At 47.4% G+C, this 17,382-nt stretch overlaps 1 long non-coding RNA gene across 5 annotated transcripts in view; it reads right to left on the minus strand.

The window, feature by feature from the left end:
• Nucleotides 1-421: 421 nt before the first annotated feature.
• The window catches only part of LOC141162391 (uncharacterized), a 70,489-nt gene continuing 53,528 nt past the window's right edge, over nt 422-17,382 (minus strand). For all 5 annotated transcript variants that reach the window (XR_012250774.1, XR_012250773.1, XR_012250775.1 and 2 more), the window contains exons 5-6: nt 4,132-4,311; nt 422-1,704 (exon numbers count right to left, since the gene is read on the minus strand). This is a non-coding gene — a long non-coding RNA (uncharacterized lncRNA). The remainder of the gene's footprint in view (nt 1,705-4,131; nt 4,312-17,382) is intronic.

Raw genomic sequence — 17,382 nt, forward strand, 5'->3', positions numbered from 1 at the left:
CAGTTCAGACAGGAACTGATACTGCAACGAGATACATGAACGAGCCTGGGTATACAGCCCCCAGGGTGGTGGAAATGGACTAGAAGTCACAGATAACAGGCCTGGGTATATGGCCCCCAGGGTGGCGGAAACATACTAGAAGTCAAAGATAACAGGCCTGGGTATGCAGCCCCCAGGGTGTCAGAAACAGACAAAATACAGGACAGTGTAAACCTATAAGAAAAGCTAGCAATCAAAATTTGAACATCCAAGAAGGAGAGAGAGAGATGTAATAAAGATAATGCTGATATATAGAAAGAACATCGCCCTCAATAATTAACGGCCAGAGATATAGCTGTTATTGCAAAATACTGTATCTTTATTAGATAAAATACAACATGTAATATATAACAGTAAAAAACAAATAAGAGTGACTAGGATGAGAGACCCAATAGGGGTTAAGATCGAAAAAACCCCTAAAAGTGAAAGGAAAACCTTAACCCAATTGCAGGTGTAACTCCATAATGAATACCCAGGTGTTATACATAATCAGGCAATGTGGTCAGAGTCCAACTTGTTGGAGAGACACCTAGGCTATGAATCTGAGTTTAATCAAATAATGTAGCAAGCAGATAAAAGTGTCTAAAGTGATCTGCTTATAATAATCAGAATAGCCGCACATTACCTTGTGACATAATGATGACCGGGTAAGAGAAGTCTGCAAAGGGGAATGAATAGCGCGCCTCGACGCGCGTTTCACCGAAGTGGCTTCGTCAGGAGGCGTGGCTAAAGGTCAGTCGGAGGGTGTATATATATGAGAACTGATAGCAGCGTCTGTCCAATGGGCGCACGGCCCGTCATCGCGTCCCGCCCCCTCAAGCGCCCGAGCGAGTCCCGCGCCGCCAGGCACGGCATGAAGGGAGGAAAAAACAACCCCTCCGCTGTCTAGGCAACCCAGGACACGCCCACGACGCCCGAGCTGCAGGGCAAGGATCAGAGCAGACGGAAAAGAGTGAAGGGGTATAGATAGAATAATTGCGGTCATGAGCGGATCCCGTCGAGGGGTGGGTGGCCAATACACAGATCGACAGGGAGGCGCCCAGATCCACAGAAAAGAAGATAGGATAAGAAGGAGATAAAATCTCCTATAGAATGAGAGTACATGAGAGGGTATACAACAAACAAAACCATAGAAATAGCGAAAATGCAATAAGGGACAAACCACTTTGGTGGTAAGATGATATAACAGACCATCAGCAATCAGGTACACTGCAATTGTGCATACAACCCCGCAAGTACAGTGGATACAGATAATGTATATCCTGAGTCAATGCTGCAATATAATAAAAGAGCATATACTCCACTCCTACGAGGTTGAGTTGCATAAATAATGACAATTCGACTAATTCCATATTGGCAAATAAGGTCCCAATACTTAGGACCCAGAGAACATATACATGCAATATTCATTAATATCCAACAAATCGGTCAAAGGGGATAAAGCTGAAAAATACAACTATTAACATTTCAAGATTCATATGGTAGTCACGATACATTCAGGCAAGAGTGGGTCACAGCTTGCCAGTATTATAAATATATCTATTGTTGATTGCAGACTTTGATGGTTATGAAATTTATAGATCTTCAGAGGTGGTGTATTATGGCACACATCCGTCACTCCTATTCAGGTCAGACGCTGCTAATGTGAAAGACACAGAGAGGTATCTAGAATAAAGTAAAGACAGCAGTTAAAATCTTATACAAGACACACAGAGATAGATAAAATGGACTATATAACCCACCGGTTCTTTAGACCAAGAACGACTTAAAACTCACATATTCGTTAAGTCCGAAGGGAGCTATTGTATTAAGGACCGTTATCCAGCGGGTTTCTTTTTGTAGGAGTTTTTGTTTGACATTACCCCCTCTGATCCCCAGGTAGACATGATCAATACCGCATATGGTTGTGCCCATAGGGTTACCCTTATGTACTTCTAGATAGTGTCTAGGGATAGTTTTTAAAATTTGTGGGTCAGAACATGTGCTTGAATTTTTGATATCGCGGATGTGTTCTTGAATGCGGACTTTTAATGGTCTCGTGGTCATTCCTATGTAGATAAGTCCGCAAGGGCAGGTTAAATGGTACACCACGGCCTCAGTATCGCATGATATGTGGTGTACTATTTTGTATATTTTGTTGTCGCTAGAGCCATGGAAGTCTGAAGTTCTAGGAACGTATTTGCAAATGGAACATTTGCTACAGGGGAAACTTCCCCATGGTGGGCCTTTACTTCCGAAGATGAACTTATTACAGGGTGGTATGTAGTGACTCCTAGAGAGCAGATCCCCTAGTGTTTTGGATTTACGCCAAGTGATGGTAGGGTATGCTGTAAGATTATGACGCAAGTCCTTATCTGTGAGGAGGATAGGCCAGTGTCTAGAGACAATAGATTTTATTTCTGACCAGTTAGTATTAAATGTAGAGATAAAGCGAGGAGTTGTATTAGATTGAATATTACCCTTGTTTCTATATGTACCTTGGGGTTTGCTTAAAAGGTTTTGTCTGTCGGACTGTAGAGCTCTAGTGAATCCTCTGTCAATATCCCGATATCTATACCCCCTCTCATAGAATCGTTTTGACAGTTCCTGAGCTTGATCCAAGAAATTGTCCTCAGTGGAGCATATCCTACGAGCCCTCAAAAACTGACCTATAGGTATAGAGTTCTTAAGTTTTGGAGGGTGGGATGAGGTATAATGGAGTAAAGAGTTCGTCGAGGTTTTTTTGCGGAAGATATCGGTCTCCAGACTTCCATCTGAATTTTTATAGATAAGAAGATCTAGGAAGTCGATCTGTTTTTGACTGTACTTCCATGTCAGCCTAACATTTAGGTCGTTGTTGTTAAGACGAGTAAGAAGGTCCTCTAACTGCGACGCGGAGCCCTGCCAGATGAATAGCACATCATCGATAAAGCGTGACCAGAGGATGACCGCCTCGTTGCCCGGAGTGTTAAGGACCGTATCTCTCTCCCACAGCCCCAGGAAAAGGTTAGCGTAAGAGGGCGCACAAGACGCCCCCATCGCTGTGCCCTGGAGCTGTAGGAAGGGGCGGTCCTTAAACACGAAGTAGTTATGGGTTAAAATGAATTTCAAAAGTCCAAGTATGAAGTCAATCATCTGAGGTTCTAAATTAGTCATATTCAAAAAGAATTTCGCGGCTCGAATTCCTTGGTCGTGCCTTATCGATGTGTAGAGTGACTCCACGTCGCAGGTTACTAGCCACATGTTCTCATCAAGCAGGACCCCATTCAGCCTTTTTAGGACATCTGTGGTGTCCTTCACAAAGGAAGGAAGGGTCTCCACACATTGTTGCAGGAAGAAATCCACAAATTTGCATATAGGTTCACAAAGACCCCCCATGCCGGAAACAATGGGTCTGCCAGGTGGGCAGCAGGGGTCCTTGTGAACCTTAGGCAGAAGGTAAAATGTGGGGTTAATAGGAAATTCTGGCAGGAGAGCTTCTCCCATTTTGACTGTAATTACATGGTCCTCCATGCCATCATCAATAAGATCTTTGAGTTCTTTTTTAAAAGAACTCAAAGGGATATTATCCAGTCTTTTATATTTATGAATGCAATGAAGTTGTTTAAATGCCTCCGCCTCATACATCTCCACAGGCCACACGACTACATTTCCACCCTTGTCCGCTCTTTTAATCACTATATTTTTCATCTGTTGCAATTCACGAATTGCATTCCTAGATGATATTGAAAGATTATCGTATTTAATTTTTGGGTTAAGTTTACTTAGGTCCTCACGGACTAATTTAACAAAAATGTCTATTTGTGGGCAAGCAGACAAGGGCGGGAATGCACGAGAGCGGCGGTGGAGATGTATGGGGCTATTGAGGACAGAAGATGGCCCTTGTTCCTCTTCTAATGACTCAAGATCCCTTAGAGCTTGTGCTTCTAATGGGGATAGATTAGATCCTGTAGTAGAGTTGAAGTGTTTTTTGAAAGCTAGCTTCCGGGCAAACAACTCCAAGTCCTTAACAACAGTGAAATAGTCAAATCGTTCCACAGGAGAGAAGGATAGTCCCTTAGACAGGACATCAATGTGGGCTTTTGTCAATGGAATTTGTGAAAGATTAATTACCTTCAAGGTTTCTTTGTTCTTTTCTCCCTGAAATTGTAGGGCCGATTTCTGAGATGTGTGGAGGGTGTTCTTGCGTATACATGAGGTTGCGCAGGAATATCTTCGAGACTGGATAGAGGGCGTTTGCCTAAAAAACGCCCTGGACCACCGCCACATTCTTCCTCTGATGCAGTAGAGGTGCTAGAAATAGATTGCATGCGTGGCCTTATTTTGCCTTTATTTTTCCACCGATATATGTTATTAGACTGGTAATCACTCAGATCACGTGCATATTTTTTAGAATTAAGTTTTTGAACTTCATTTTCCCATTTATTGAGGTCTTCGTCTAATGATTTGTCAAAACTTTTACATTCTTCAGATGTTAAAGAATTGTGTAATTTTTCCCGAATACTATCAATTTCCTTCTCTAGTGGTTCTAGAGCTTTTTTATCAAGTCCTATAAGGAGCTCCAGGAGGGTTCGGGAGCACTTAGTAAGTGTATCTTCCCATTTATTAATAAAAATGGGATCGTCAATATCCAAAGTTGGAAAAAGTTGGATACGCAGGCCTCTTGGTAAAATTTCTTTTTGAAGATAATTTTCCAAGGCAGCCTTGTTCCACCACAATTTGACCCGTTTCTTGAGCAGCTCCCGTATTTTGAGTTTCAAGTCCTTCTTTTATCTGCTTGCTACATTATTTGATTAAACTCAGATTCATAGCCTAGGTGTCTCTCCAACAAGTTGGACTCTGACCACATTGCCTGATTATGTATAACACCTGGGTATTCATTATGGAGTTACACCTGAAATTGGGTTAAGGTTTTCCTTTCACTTTTAGGGTTTTTTTCGATCTTAACCCCTATTGGGTCTCTCATCCTAGTCACTCTTATTTGTTTTTTACTGTTATATATTACATGTTGTATTTTATCTAATAAAGATACAGTATTTTGCAATAACAGCTATATCTCTGGCCGTTAATTATTGAGGGCGATGTTCTTTCTATATATCAGCATTATCTTTATTACATCTCTCTCTCTCCTTCTTGGATGTTCAAAATACAGGACAGACCTGGCAACTCAGAGGCAAGGAGCACATTGAAAGTTAGTGTTGCTCAGGCCCCTCCTTCTGGGTGGAGGGGGTTTAAATATCCAGTTACTCAAAGCAATAGGCTGGAGACGCATTAGAGGTGCGCCCACAGCAGCTATAAGAATCAGGAAGTAACCGGGCCGCCGCCCGAAGCAGTCAGTCAAGAGAAATGCATACAGCATGAACTGGAGCAAGGTTTGCAGGCTGGACTGATGGGTAAGATTGCGGTCTTGCATGGTGAGAGGTGGTGCACTACGCAAGCACGCCGCCAGGGATGTTACATAATAGTGTTTCCCTGACTGTTCAGACACAAATATATCTGTTTAAAAGAGTCTGGTGTAGGCCAGAGTAATAGAACTGTGGTTTTGCAGTTCCACGGGTCAAATCTCTGTATTATCCTGCTTTTGGCATTTTTTGCCGTAAAAAAAAACTGTAATAGTGTCTCCCTGACTGTTCAGACACCAATATATCTGTTTAAAAGAGTCTGGTGTAGGCCAGAGAAATAGAACTGTGGTTTTGCAGTTCCACGGGTCAAATCTCTGTATTATCCTGCTTTTGGCATTTTTTGCCATAAAAAAAGACTGTAATAGTGTCTACCTGACTGTTCAGACACCAATATATCTGTTTAAAAGAGTCTGGTGTAGGCCAGAGAAATAGAACTGTGGTTTTGCAGTTCCACGGGTCAAATCTCTGTATTATCCTGCTTTTGGCATTTTTTGCCGTAAAAAAAGACTGTAATAATGTCTCCTTGACTGTTCAGACACCAATATATCTGTTTAAAAGAGTCTGGTGTAGGCCAGAGAAATAGAACTGTGGTTTTGCAGTTCCACAGGTCAAATCTCTGTATTATTCTGCTTTTGGCATTTCTTCCGTAAAAAAAAACTGTAATAGTGTCTCCCTGACTGTTCAGACACAAATATACAGTCATGGCCAAAAGTTTTGAGAATGACACCAAAATTATATTTTCACATGATCTGCTGGCCTCTGGTTTTTATTAGTGTTTGTCTGATGTTTATATCACACACAGAAATATAATTGCAATCATATTATGAGTACCAATAGGTTATATTGACAGTTAGAATGAGTTAATGCAGCAAGTCAATATTTGCAGTGTTGCCCCTTCTTCTTCAAGACCTCTGTAATTCTCCCTGGCATGCTCTCAATCAACTTTTGGACCAAATCCTGACTGATAGCAGTCCATTCTTGCATAATCAATGCTTGCATTTTGCCAGAATTTGTTTGTTTTTGTTTGTCCACCCGTCTCTTGATGATTGACCACAAGTTCTCAATGGGATTAAGATCTGGGGAGTTTCCAGGCCATGGACCCAAAATCTCTATGTTTTGTTCCATGAGCCATTTAGTTATCACCTTTGCTTTATGGCAAGGTGCTCCATCATGCTGGAAAAGGTATTGTTGGGCGCCAAACTGCTCTTGGACGGTTGGGAGAAGTTGCTCTTGGAGGACATTCTGGTACCATTCTCTATTCATGGCTGTGTTTTTAGGCAAGACTGTGAGTGAGCCGATTCCCTTGGCTGAGAAGCAACCCCACACATGAATGGTTTCAGGATGCTTTACAGTTGGCATGAGACAAGACTGGTGGTAGCGCTCACCTCTTCTTCTCCGAATAAGCTGTTTTCCAGATGTCCCAAACAATCGAAAAGGGGATTCATCAGAGAAAATGACTTTGCCCCAGTCCTCAGCAGTCCACTCCCTGTACCTTTTGCAGAATATCAGTCGGTCCCTGATGTTTTTTCTGGAGAGAAGTGGCTTCTTTGCTGCCCTCCTTGAAACCAGCCCTTGCTCAAAGAGTCTCCGCCTCACAGTGCGTGCAGAAGCACTCACACCAGCCTGCTGCCATTCCTGAGCAAGCTCGGCACTGCTGGTAGTCCGATCCCGCAGCTGAAACAGTTTTAAGATACGGTCCTGGCGCTTGCTGGTCTTTCTTGGGCGCCCTGGAGCCTTTTTGACAACAATGGAAGCTCTCTCCTTGAAGTTCTTGATGATGCGATAGATTGTTGACTGAGGTGCAATCTTTGTAGCTGTGATACTCTTCCCTCTTAGGCCATTTTTGTGCAGTGCAATGATGGCTGCACGTGTTTCTTTAGAGATAACCATGGTTAACTGAAGAGAAACAATGATACCAAGAACCAGCCTCCTTTTAAAGTGTCCAGTGATGTCATTCTTACTTAATCATGACTGATTGATCGCCAGCCCTGTCCTCATCAACACCCACACCTGTGTTAATGGATCAATCACTAAAACGATGCTAGCTGCTCCTTTTAAGGCAGGACTGCAATGATGTTGAAATGTGTTTTGGGGGTTAAAGTTCATTTTCTGGGCAAATATTGACTTTGCAAGTACAGTAATTGCTGTTAAGCTGATCACTCTTTGACATTCAGGAGTATATGCAAATTGCCATTACAAAAAATGAAGCAGTAAACTTTGGAAAAATTACTATTTGTCTCATTCTCAATACTTTTGGCCATGACTGTATCTGTTTAAAAGAGTCTGGTGTAGGCCAGAGAAATAGAACTGTGGTTTTGCAGTTCCACGGGTCAAATCTCTGTATTATCCTGCTTTTGGCATTTTTTGCCGGAAAAAAAACCTGTAATAGTGTCTCCCTGACTGTTCAGACACCAATACATCTGTTTAAAAGAGTCTGGTGTAGACCAGAGAAATAGAACTGTGGTTTTCCTCTTCCACGGTTCTAATTTCCTTTTTAGTACCCTTTTTCCATTGATAGTGTGAGTGTAAGCTATTTTACTTCATTTACAATGGGCAAGGCGTGTGGCAAGGGACGTGGAACTGAACGTTCTGGTGATGGTGCGTGTAGAGGACGGGGCCGTGGCCAAGGTTAAAATGTGCCACAACCAACAACCACATCTTCTCGCTCTCACTTCTTGACCGAATTACTAGGGAAGCACACTACAACACCAGTATTGCAAACTGATCAGTGTGAACAGATTATTAATTGGATAGCAGATAATACTTCCAGTTACCTGGGCACCACCACCTCCGGTCTGTCTTCCACACGGTCAAGTTTTAGTAGCCGTGAGTCTCGACAGCATACTCCTCCTCACCCTGATGCTCCTTCCTCCCACCATGCCGAGTGTCGTCAGACAGCTTCTGACCCCACACTTGGACACTCTGAAGAGCTGTTCACTGGTCCATTTCCATATTTGTGCCCCTCGCCTGCTCCACTTGAAGTGGTGGAAGAGGAGATCCCATGTAGCGATGCCTAAATATTTGAACAACCCAGACGAAGTCGACGCTGGCAATTTGTCACAAGAGGTGGACGATGACGAGACGCAATTGCCACGAAGTGAGGAGGAGGATTGTGGTGCGCAAGTGGAAGAGGAGGAGGTGGTGGATGATCTAGTAACTGACCCAACGTGGCAGAAGGACACGCAGAGCGAGGCCAGCAGCACACAGGGGGAGGGAGGCAGAGTACCCCAACAGGCAGGAAGAAGCAGTGTGGTGGCTGCACACAGAAGGCGGGCAATAGTTCCCCGTAACACCAACACAAGGGACGCTGCCAGTACAACCGGTAGGTCTTCCAGAGTCTGGAATTTTTTTAAAGACTCTGCTGATAACCCCAAAAAGGCCATTTGTACCACCTGCCATGCCAGCATCAGCAGGGGTGACAAAACTACCAGCCTGACCACCACCAGCATGATCAGGCACATGTCAGCAAAGCACCCGACTTTGTGGGTAGAACCCCAGGGTCCACGACCAGTGTCAGCGGGTGTCACCAATGCTTCTTCCGCTGTTGTGTGTGTCATAGAACCCCCTGTTGTGCGTGCAAGGCAATCTCCTGTCCATACTGCATGCAAAGATGCCCCCTCCTCTCAGTCTTCACTTGTTATGGCAGTTTCTCACGAAACAGCATCAACGTCCACGTCCACGTCCCACCACAGCGCTCAATTGTCCATATCCCAGAGGTTTGAACGAAAGCGCAAATTCGCAGCCAACGCCCCACAGGCCACAGTCCTAAATTCGCACATTTCACGACTGCTTGCGTTGGAAATGCTGCCATTTAGGCTGGTGGACACGAAATCCTTCCGCAACCTTATGGTGGTGGCCGTCCCTCGGTACTCGGTCCCCAACCGACACCATTTTGCCCGGTGTGCCATCCCCGCACTACACAAGCACGTGTCCCAAAACATCTACCGTGTGCTCAACAACGCAGTTACTGGGAGAGTCCACCTGACAACGGACACGTGGACAAGTGCTTGTGGCCAGGGATGGTACATCTCCCTGACGGCACACTGGGTAAACATAGTGGAAGCTGGAACCCAGTCGGACCTTGGGACAGAACACATCCTCCCCACACCGAGGATTGCGGGCCCTATGTTAGTCAGAGTTGCTCCCACAGTGTACAGCTCCTGCGCACCATCCTCCTCCTCCTCCTCATGTTCAGCCTCCATCTCAGATATCACCACATCAGTTACAAGCTGGAAGCACTGCAGTACTGCCTCAGCCAAGCGGCAACAGGCTGTGCTGAAACTCATAAGCTTAGGTGATAAACCTCACACTGCTTGTGAGTTGTGGACAGCTGTGAAAGAGCAGGCAGATCTGTGGCTGAGACCACTGAACCTACATCCAGGCATGGTCATGCGTGACAATGGCCGTAACCTGGTGGCGGCTCTGAGGCGAGGCGAGATCACACACGTACCATGTCTGGCTCATGTGCTTAACCTCGTGGTTCAGCGGTTTCTTAAATCGTACCCCGAGTTGCCAAATCTGCTCGTCAACGTACGCCGCCTGTCAGCTCATTTTCGCAAGTCGGCTACAGCTTCCGCCGCCCTTGATGTGTTGCAGCAGCGTTTACAGCTTCCGTCACACCGACTGGTGTGTGATGTCCCCACATGTTGGAACTCTACCCTCCACATGTTGCAAAGGATTTGTGAGCAGAAGGGAGCAGTTGTGGAGTACCAGCTGCAACAAGGCCGCCGATATTCAGGTCAGACTCCACACATAAGACCTCAGGAGTGGACCTGGATGTCTGACATATGTACCATCCTGGCAAACTTTGAGGAGTCCACCAAGAAGGTGAGTGGCGATGACGCCATCATTAGCGTCAGCATCCCACTTGTCTGTCTTTTGCAACGCTCTCTGCAGAGAATTAAAGAGGAGGCATTGCAGCCAGAGTATGTTGAGATGGATCAAGAAGCCGTAATGGGCGATTACACACAGCTCAACCTCATCTCATCCCAACGTGCATTGGGGGACAATGAGGGAGAGGAGGAGGAGGAAGAACAGGAGCTGGTATCATGCGCTGTAGACGGTAGTACCTGTACAACTGTCATACAGTCGGTTCAGCGTGGGTGGCCTGAGGACAGGGGGAGGAGGAGGAGAGCATGGTCAGTCGTCATCTTGGTGAGGACACGGAAGTCTTGCCCGTTACCAGTCTGGCACGCATGGCTGACTTTATGTTACACTGCCTTAACCATGAGCCTCGCATTGTCAAAATGTTGGGTGACAGTCATTACTGGTTGGTGACACTTTTAGACCCCTGGTACAAGGAGAACGTTCACTCTCTTATTCCTGAGGTGGAGAGGACTACAAAAATGTGGCAGTACCAGAAGGCCCTTGCCGACCGTACCAGTGTCCTCCGTGATTCCTCTGTGCCTTTTAATTATTGGGTATCCAAGCTGGACACTTGGAATGAACTCGCTCTGTATGCTTTGGAGGTCCTGGCCTGCCCTGCCAATAGCGTGTTATCGCAGCGTGTTTTTAGTGCCGCTGGGGGAATTATAACTGATAAGCGCCTGTCAACTGACAATGCTGACAAGCTGACCCTTATCAAAATGAACAAGGGCTGGATTGGGCCAGACTTCTCATCACCACCAAATGACAGCAGAGTAACATAAAGTCAAATCCACTGTGTTATTTCGGGAGGAGTATTCCCATGCACCGCTTCACATCCACACATGGGTATACGCGACATCATTTCGGCTGTTTTTTGCTCTTCTCCTTTTCCTCAGCCTCCACCACCACTATACCACCAGGGTGACCATGGTCCGTGTTGCCAGCATTGCAAGTACCTCCGTCCTAATTTTTGGCAGCTTTTGCTTGGAAGGCATAGGCAAAGACTATGGGAGACTCACTCCCAAATAATGAGAATAATGTTTTTAATATGCTGTGCTGCATGGCTCTTGTAAGGGGCATTAAAATCGTCTTGTTAAGCTACTGCGACCTCCATGTCTCTTCCAAGGGGCATTAAAACTGTATTGTTAAGCTACTGCAACCTCCACTTCTCTTCAAAGCGCATTAAAACCGTCTTGTTAAGCTACTGCGACTATCACGTCTCTTCCAAGGGGCATTAAAACCGTCTTGTTAAGCTACTGTGACCTCCACCACTTTTCCAAGGGGCATTGATATTGTCTTTTTATTCCACTGCGACCTCCACCATTCTTTCAAGGGGCATTAAAACCGTCTTGTTAAGCTACTGCGACCTCAACGTCTCTTCCAAGATGCATTAAAACCGTCTTGTTAAGCTACTGCGACCTCCACCACTTTTCCAAGGGGCAATAAAACCATCTTGTTAAGCTACTGCGACCTCCACCACTTTTCCAAGGGGCATTAAAACCGTCTTGTTAAGCTACTGCGACCTCCACGTCTCTTCGAAGGGGCATTAAAACCATCTTGTTAAGCTGCTGCGACCTCCACGTCTCTTCCAAGGGGCATTAAAACTGTCTTGTTAAGCTACTGCGACCTCCACATCTCTTCCAAGGGGCATTAAAATCCTCTTTTTAAGCTACTGCGACCTCCACGTCTCTCCCAAGGGGCATTAAAACCGTCTTGTTAAGCTACTGCGACCTCCACCACTTTTCCAAGGGGCATTGATATTGTCTTTTTATTCCACTGCGACCTCCACCATTCTTCCAAGGTGCATTAAAACCGTCTTGTTAAGCTACTGCGACCTCCACGTCTCTTCCAAGGGGCATTAAAACCGTCTTGTTAAGGTACTGCGACCTCCCCCACTTTTCCAAGGGGCATTAAAACCGTCTTGTTAAGCTACTACGACCTCCACCACTTTTTCAAGGGGCATTAAAACCGTCTTATTAAGCTACTGCGACCTCCACGTCTCTTCCAAGGGGCATTAAAACCGTCTTGTTAAGCTACTGCGACCTCCATGTTTCTTCCAAGGGGCATTAAAACTGTCTTGTTAAGCTACTGCGACCTCCACCACTTTTCCAAGGGGCATTAAAACAGTCTTGTTAAGCTACTGCGACCTCCACCACTTTTCCAAGGGGCATTAAAACCGTCTTGTTAAGCTACTGCGACCTCCACGTCTCTTCCAAGGGGCATTAAAACCATCTTGTTAAGCTACTGCAACCTCCACGTCTCTTCCAAGGGGCATTAAAACCGTCTTGTTAAGCTAGTTCGACCTCCACATCTCTTCCAAGGGGCATTAAAACCGTCTTGTTAAGCTACTGCAACCTCCACCACTTTTCCAAGGGGCATTGATATTGTCTTTTTATTCCACTGCGACCTCCACCATTCTTCCAAGTGGCATTAAAACCGTCTTGTTAAGCTACTGCGACCTCCACGTCTCTTCCAAGGGGCATTAAAACCATCTTGTTAAGTTACTGCAACCTCCACGTCTCTTCCAAGTGGCATTAAAACCGTCTTGTTAAGCTACTGCGACCTCCACGTCTCTTCCAAGGGGCATTAAAACCGTCTTGTTAAGCTACTGCGACCTCCACCACTTTTCCAAGGGGCATTAAAACCGTCTTGTTAAGCTACTGCGACCTCAACCACTTTTCCAAGGGTCATTAAAACCGTCTTGTTAAGCTACTGCGACCTCCACGTCTCTTCCAAGGGGCATTAAAAGCGTGTTGTTAAGCTACTGCGACCTCCACGTCTCTTCCAAGGGGCATTAAAACCATCTTGTTAAGCTACTGCGACCTCCATGTCTCTTCCAAGGGGCATTAAAACCGTCTTGTTAAGCTACTGCGACCTCCACCACTTTTCCAAGAGGCATTGATATTGTCTTTTTTTTCTACTGCGACCTCCACCATTCTTCCAAGGGGCATTAAAACCATCTTGTTAAGCTACTGCGACCTCCACGTCTCTTCCAAGGGGCACTAAAACCGTCTTGTTAAGCTACTGCGACCTCCACCACTTTCCAAGGGGCACTAAAACAGTCGTGTTAAGCTACTGCTACCTCCACCACTTTTTCAAGGGCATTAAAACCGTCTTGTTAAGCTACTGCGACGTCCATGTCTCTTCCAAGGGGCATTAAAACCATCTTGTTAAGCTACTGCGACCTCCATGTCTCTTCCAAGGGGCATTAAAACCGTCTTGTTATGCTACTGCGACCTCCACGTCTCTTCCAAGGGGCACTAAAACCGTCTTGTTAAGCTACTGCGACCTCCACCACTTTTTCAAGGGGCATTAAAACCGTCTTATTAAGCTACTGCGACCTCCACGTCTCTTCCAAGGGGCATTAAAACCGTCTTGTTAAGCTACTGCGACCTCCATGTTTCTTCCAAGGGGCATTAAAACTGTCTTGTTAAGCTACTGCGACCTCCACCACTTTTCCAAGGGGCATTAAAACAGTCTTGTTAAGCTACTGCGACCTCCACCACTTTTCCAAGGGGCATTAAAACCGTCTTGTTAAGCTACTGCGACCTCCACGTCTCTTCCAAGGGGCATTAAAACCATCTTGTTAAGCTACTGCAACCTCCACGTCTCTTCCAAGGGGCATTAAAACCGTCTTGTTAAGCTAGTTCGACCTCCACATCTCTTCCAAGGGGCATTAAAACCGTCTTGTTAAGCTACTGCAACCTCCACCACTTTTCCAAGGGGCATTGATATTGTCTTTTTATTCCACTGCGACCTCCACCATTCTTCCAAGTGGCATTAAAACCGTCTTGTTAAGCTACTGCGACCTCCACGTCTCTTTCAAGGGGCATTAAAACCATCTTGTTAAGTTACTGCAACCTCCACGTCTCTTCCAAGTGGCATTAAAACCGTCTTGTTAAGCTACTGCGACCTCCACGTCTCTTCCAAGGGGCATTAAAACCGTCTTGTTAAGCTACTGCGACCTCCACCACTTTTCCAAGGGGCATTAAAACCGTCTTGTTAAGCTACTGCGACCTCCACCACTTTTCCAAGGGTCATTAAAACCATCTTGTTAAGCTACTGCGACCTCCACGTCTCTTCCAAGGGGCATTAAAAGCGTGTTGTTAAGCTACTGCGACCTCCACGTCTCTTCCAAGGGGCATTAAAACCATCTTGTTAAGCTACTGCGACCTCCATGTCTCTTCCAAGGGGCATTAAAACCGTCTTGTTAAGCTACTGCGACCTCCACCACTTTTCCAAGAGGCATTGATATTGTCTTTTTTTTCTACTGCGACCTCCACCATTCTTCCAAGGGGCATTAAAACCATCTTGTTAAGCTACTGCGACCTCCACGTCTCTTCCAAGGGGCACTAAAACCGTCTTGTTAAGCTACTGCGACCTCCACCACTTTCCAAGGGGCACTAAAAGAGTCGTGTTAAGCTACTGCTACCTCCACCACTTTTTCAAGGGGCATTAAAACCGTCTTGTTAAGCTACTGCGACGTCCATGTCTCTTCCACGGGGCATGAAAACCATCTTGTTAAGCTACTGCGACCTCCACGTCTCTTCCCAGGGGCACTAAAACCGTCTTGTTAAGCTACTGCGACCTCCACCACTTTCCAAGGGGCACTAAAACAGTCTTGTTAAGCTACTGCTACCTCCACCACTTTTTCAAGGGGCATTAAAACCGTCTTGTTAATCTACTGCGACGTCCATGTCTCTTCCAAGTGGCATTAAAACCATCTTGTTAAGCTACTGCGACCTCCATGTCTCTTCCAAGGGGCATTAAAACCGTCTTGTTATGCTACTGCGACCTCCACCACTTTTCCAAGGGGCATTAAATCCGTCTTGTTAAGCTACTGCGACCTCCATGTCTTTTCCAAGGGGCATTAAACTGTCTTTTTTAAGCTACTGTGACCTCCACGTCTCTTCCAAGGTATTACGCTCGCGCCCGGACTGACTGGTGTGAGCGTGATTAGTGATCCCACTGTACCATGAACCGAGGAGTGCCTGGAGAGGCGTAACTAAGTATGAAGGTCGCACGGCGGCTAGTCGACTCCGTGAACTAGGGAGGAACCAAGCAGAGGGACCAGGTGCTACTACAGGTCAGACCCCTGTCACAGTTGTTGATGTTGACCCACACCGGGGAATGCAGGAACAGGCAGGTTAGGCTGGCATACAGACAGGTGGGTGTTGGCAGGCAAGGCTGGTATGTAGACAGGTGGGTACTGGCAGGCACGGCAGGTATGCAGACAGGGGGCTACTGGCATGCACGGCTGGCATGCAGACAGGCAGATACTAGCAGGTAGGAGCGCAGGCTGCATAGGGACCAGTACAGACTGGGGTACAGGAACAGAGCCGCAGGTGCAGTGGACAAGCAGAGCAGAACCGCAGGCATGGTGAGCTAGCAGAGCAGAGCGACACCACCGGTGCGGTGAGCAAGCAGAGTGAAACCGCAGGTGCGGTGAGTAAGCAGAGAAGAGCGAAACCGCAGGTGCGGTGAGCAAGCAGAGCGAAACCACAGGTGCGGTAGACAAGCGGAGCAGAGCGAAACCGCAGGTGCGGTAGACAAGTGGAGCAGAGCGAAATCACAGGTGCGGTAGACAAGCGGAGCAGAGCGAAACCGCAGGTGCGGTAGACAAGCGGAGCAGAGCGAAACCGCAGGTGCGATAGACAAGCGGAGCAGAGTGAAACCGCAGGTGCGGTAGACAAGCGGAGCAGAGCGAAACCGCAGGTGCGGTAGACAAGTGGAGCAGAGCGAAACCGCAGATGCGGTAGACGAGCGAAGCAGAGCGAAACCGCAGGTGCGGTAGACAAGCGGAGTAGAGCGAAACCGCAGATGTGGTAGACAAGCGGAGCAGAGCAAAACAGGTCTGGTAGACAAGCGGAGCAGAGCGAAACCGCAGGTGCAGTGAGCAAGCAGAGCGAAACCACAGGTGCGGTAGACAAGCGGAGCAGAGCGAAACTGCAGGTGCGGCAGACAAGCGGAGCAGAGCGAAACAGCAGGTGTGGTAGACAAGCAGAGCAGAGCGAAACCGCAGGTGCGGTGAGCAAGCAGAGCGAAACCGCAGGTGCGGTAGATAAGCGGAGCAGAGCGAAACCGCAGGTGCGGTAGACAAGCGGAGCAGAGCGAAACCGCAGGTGCGGCAGACAAGCGGAGCAGAGCGAAACCGCAGGTGCAGTGAGCAAGCAGAGCGAAACCACAGGTGCGGTAGACAAGTGGAGCAGAGCGAAACTGCAGGTGCGGTTGACAAGCGGAGCAGAGCGAAACAGCAGGTGTGGTAGACAAGCAGACTAGAGCGAAACCGCAGGTGCGGTGAGCAAGCAGAGCGAAACCGCAGGTGCGGTAGATAAGCGGAGCAGAGCGAAACCGCAGGTACGGTAGACAAGCGGAGCAGAGCGAAACCGCAGGTGCGGTAGACAAGTGGAGCAGAGCGAAACCGCAGGTGCGGTAGACAAGCGGAGCAGAGCGAAACCGCAGGTACGGTAGACAAGCGGAGCAGAGCGAAACCGCAGGTGCGGTGAGCAAGCAGAGTGAAACTGCAGGTGCGGTAGACAAGCGGAGCAGAGCGAAACCGCAGGTGCGGTAGACAAGTGGAGCAGAGCGAAACCGCAGGTGCGGTAGACGAGCGGAGCAGAGCGAAACCGCAAGTGCGGTAGACAAGCGGAGTAGAGCGAAACCGCAGATGCGGTAGACAAGCGGAGCAGAGCGAAACTGCAGGTGCGGTAGACAAGCGGAGCAGAGCGAAACCGCAGGTGCGGTAGACAAGCGGAGCAGAGCGAAACCGCAGGTACGGTAGACAAGCGGAGCAGAGCGAAACCGCAGGTGCGGTGAGCAAGCAGAGTGAAACTGCAGGTGCGGTAGACAAGCGGAGCAGAGCGAAACCGCAGGTGCGGTAGACAAGTGGAGCAGAGCGAAACCGCAGGTGCGGTAGACGAGCGGAGCAGAGCGAAACCGCAAGTGCGGTAGACAAGCGGAGTAGAGCGAAACCGCAGATGCGGTAGACAAGCGGAGCAGAGCGAAACCGCAGGTGCGGTAGACAAGGGGAGCAGATAGAAACCGCAGGTGCGGCAGACAAGCGGAGCAGAGCGAAACCGCAGGTGCAGTGAGCAAG

The sequence above is a fragment of the Phyllobates terribilis genome, unplaced genomic scaffold (genome assembly GCF_046119375.1).
Source record: "Phyllobates terribilis strain yellow unplaced genomic scaffold, ASM4611937v1 Scaffold_1__5_contigs__length_1240528914, whole genome shotgun sequence".
NCBI lineage: Eukaryota > Metazoa > Chordata > Amphibia > Anura > Dendrobatidae > Phyllobates > Phyllobates terribilis.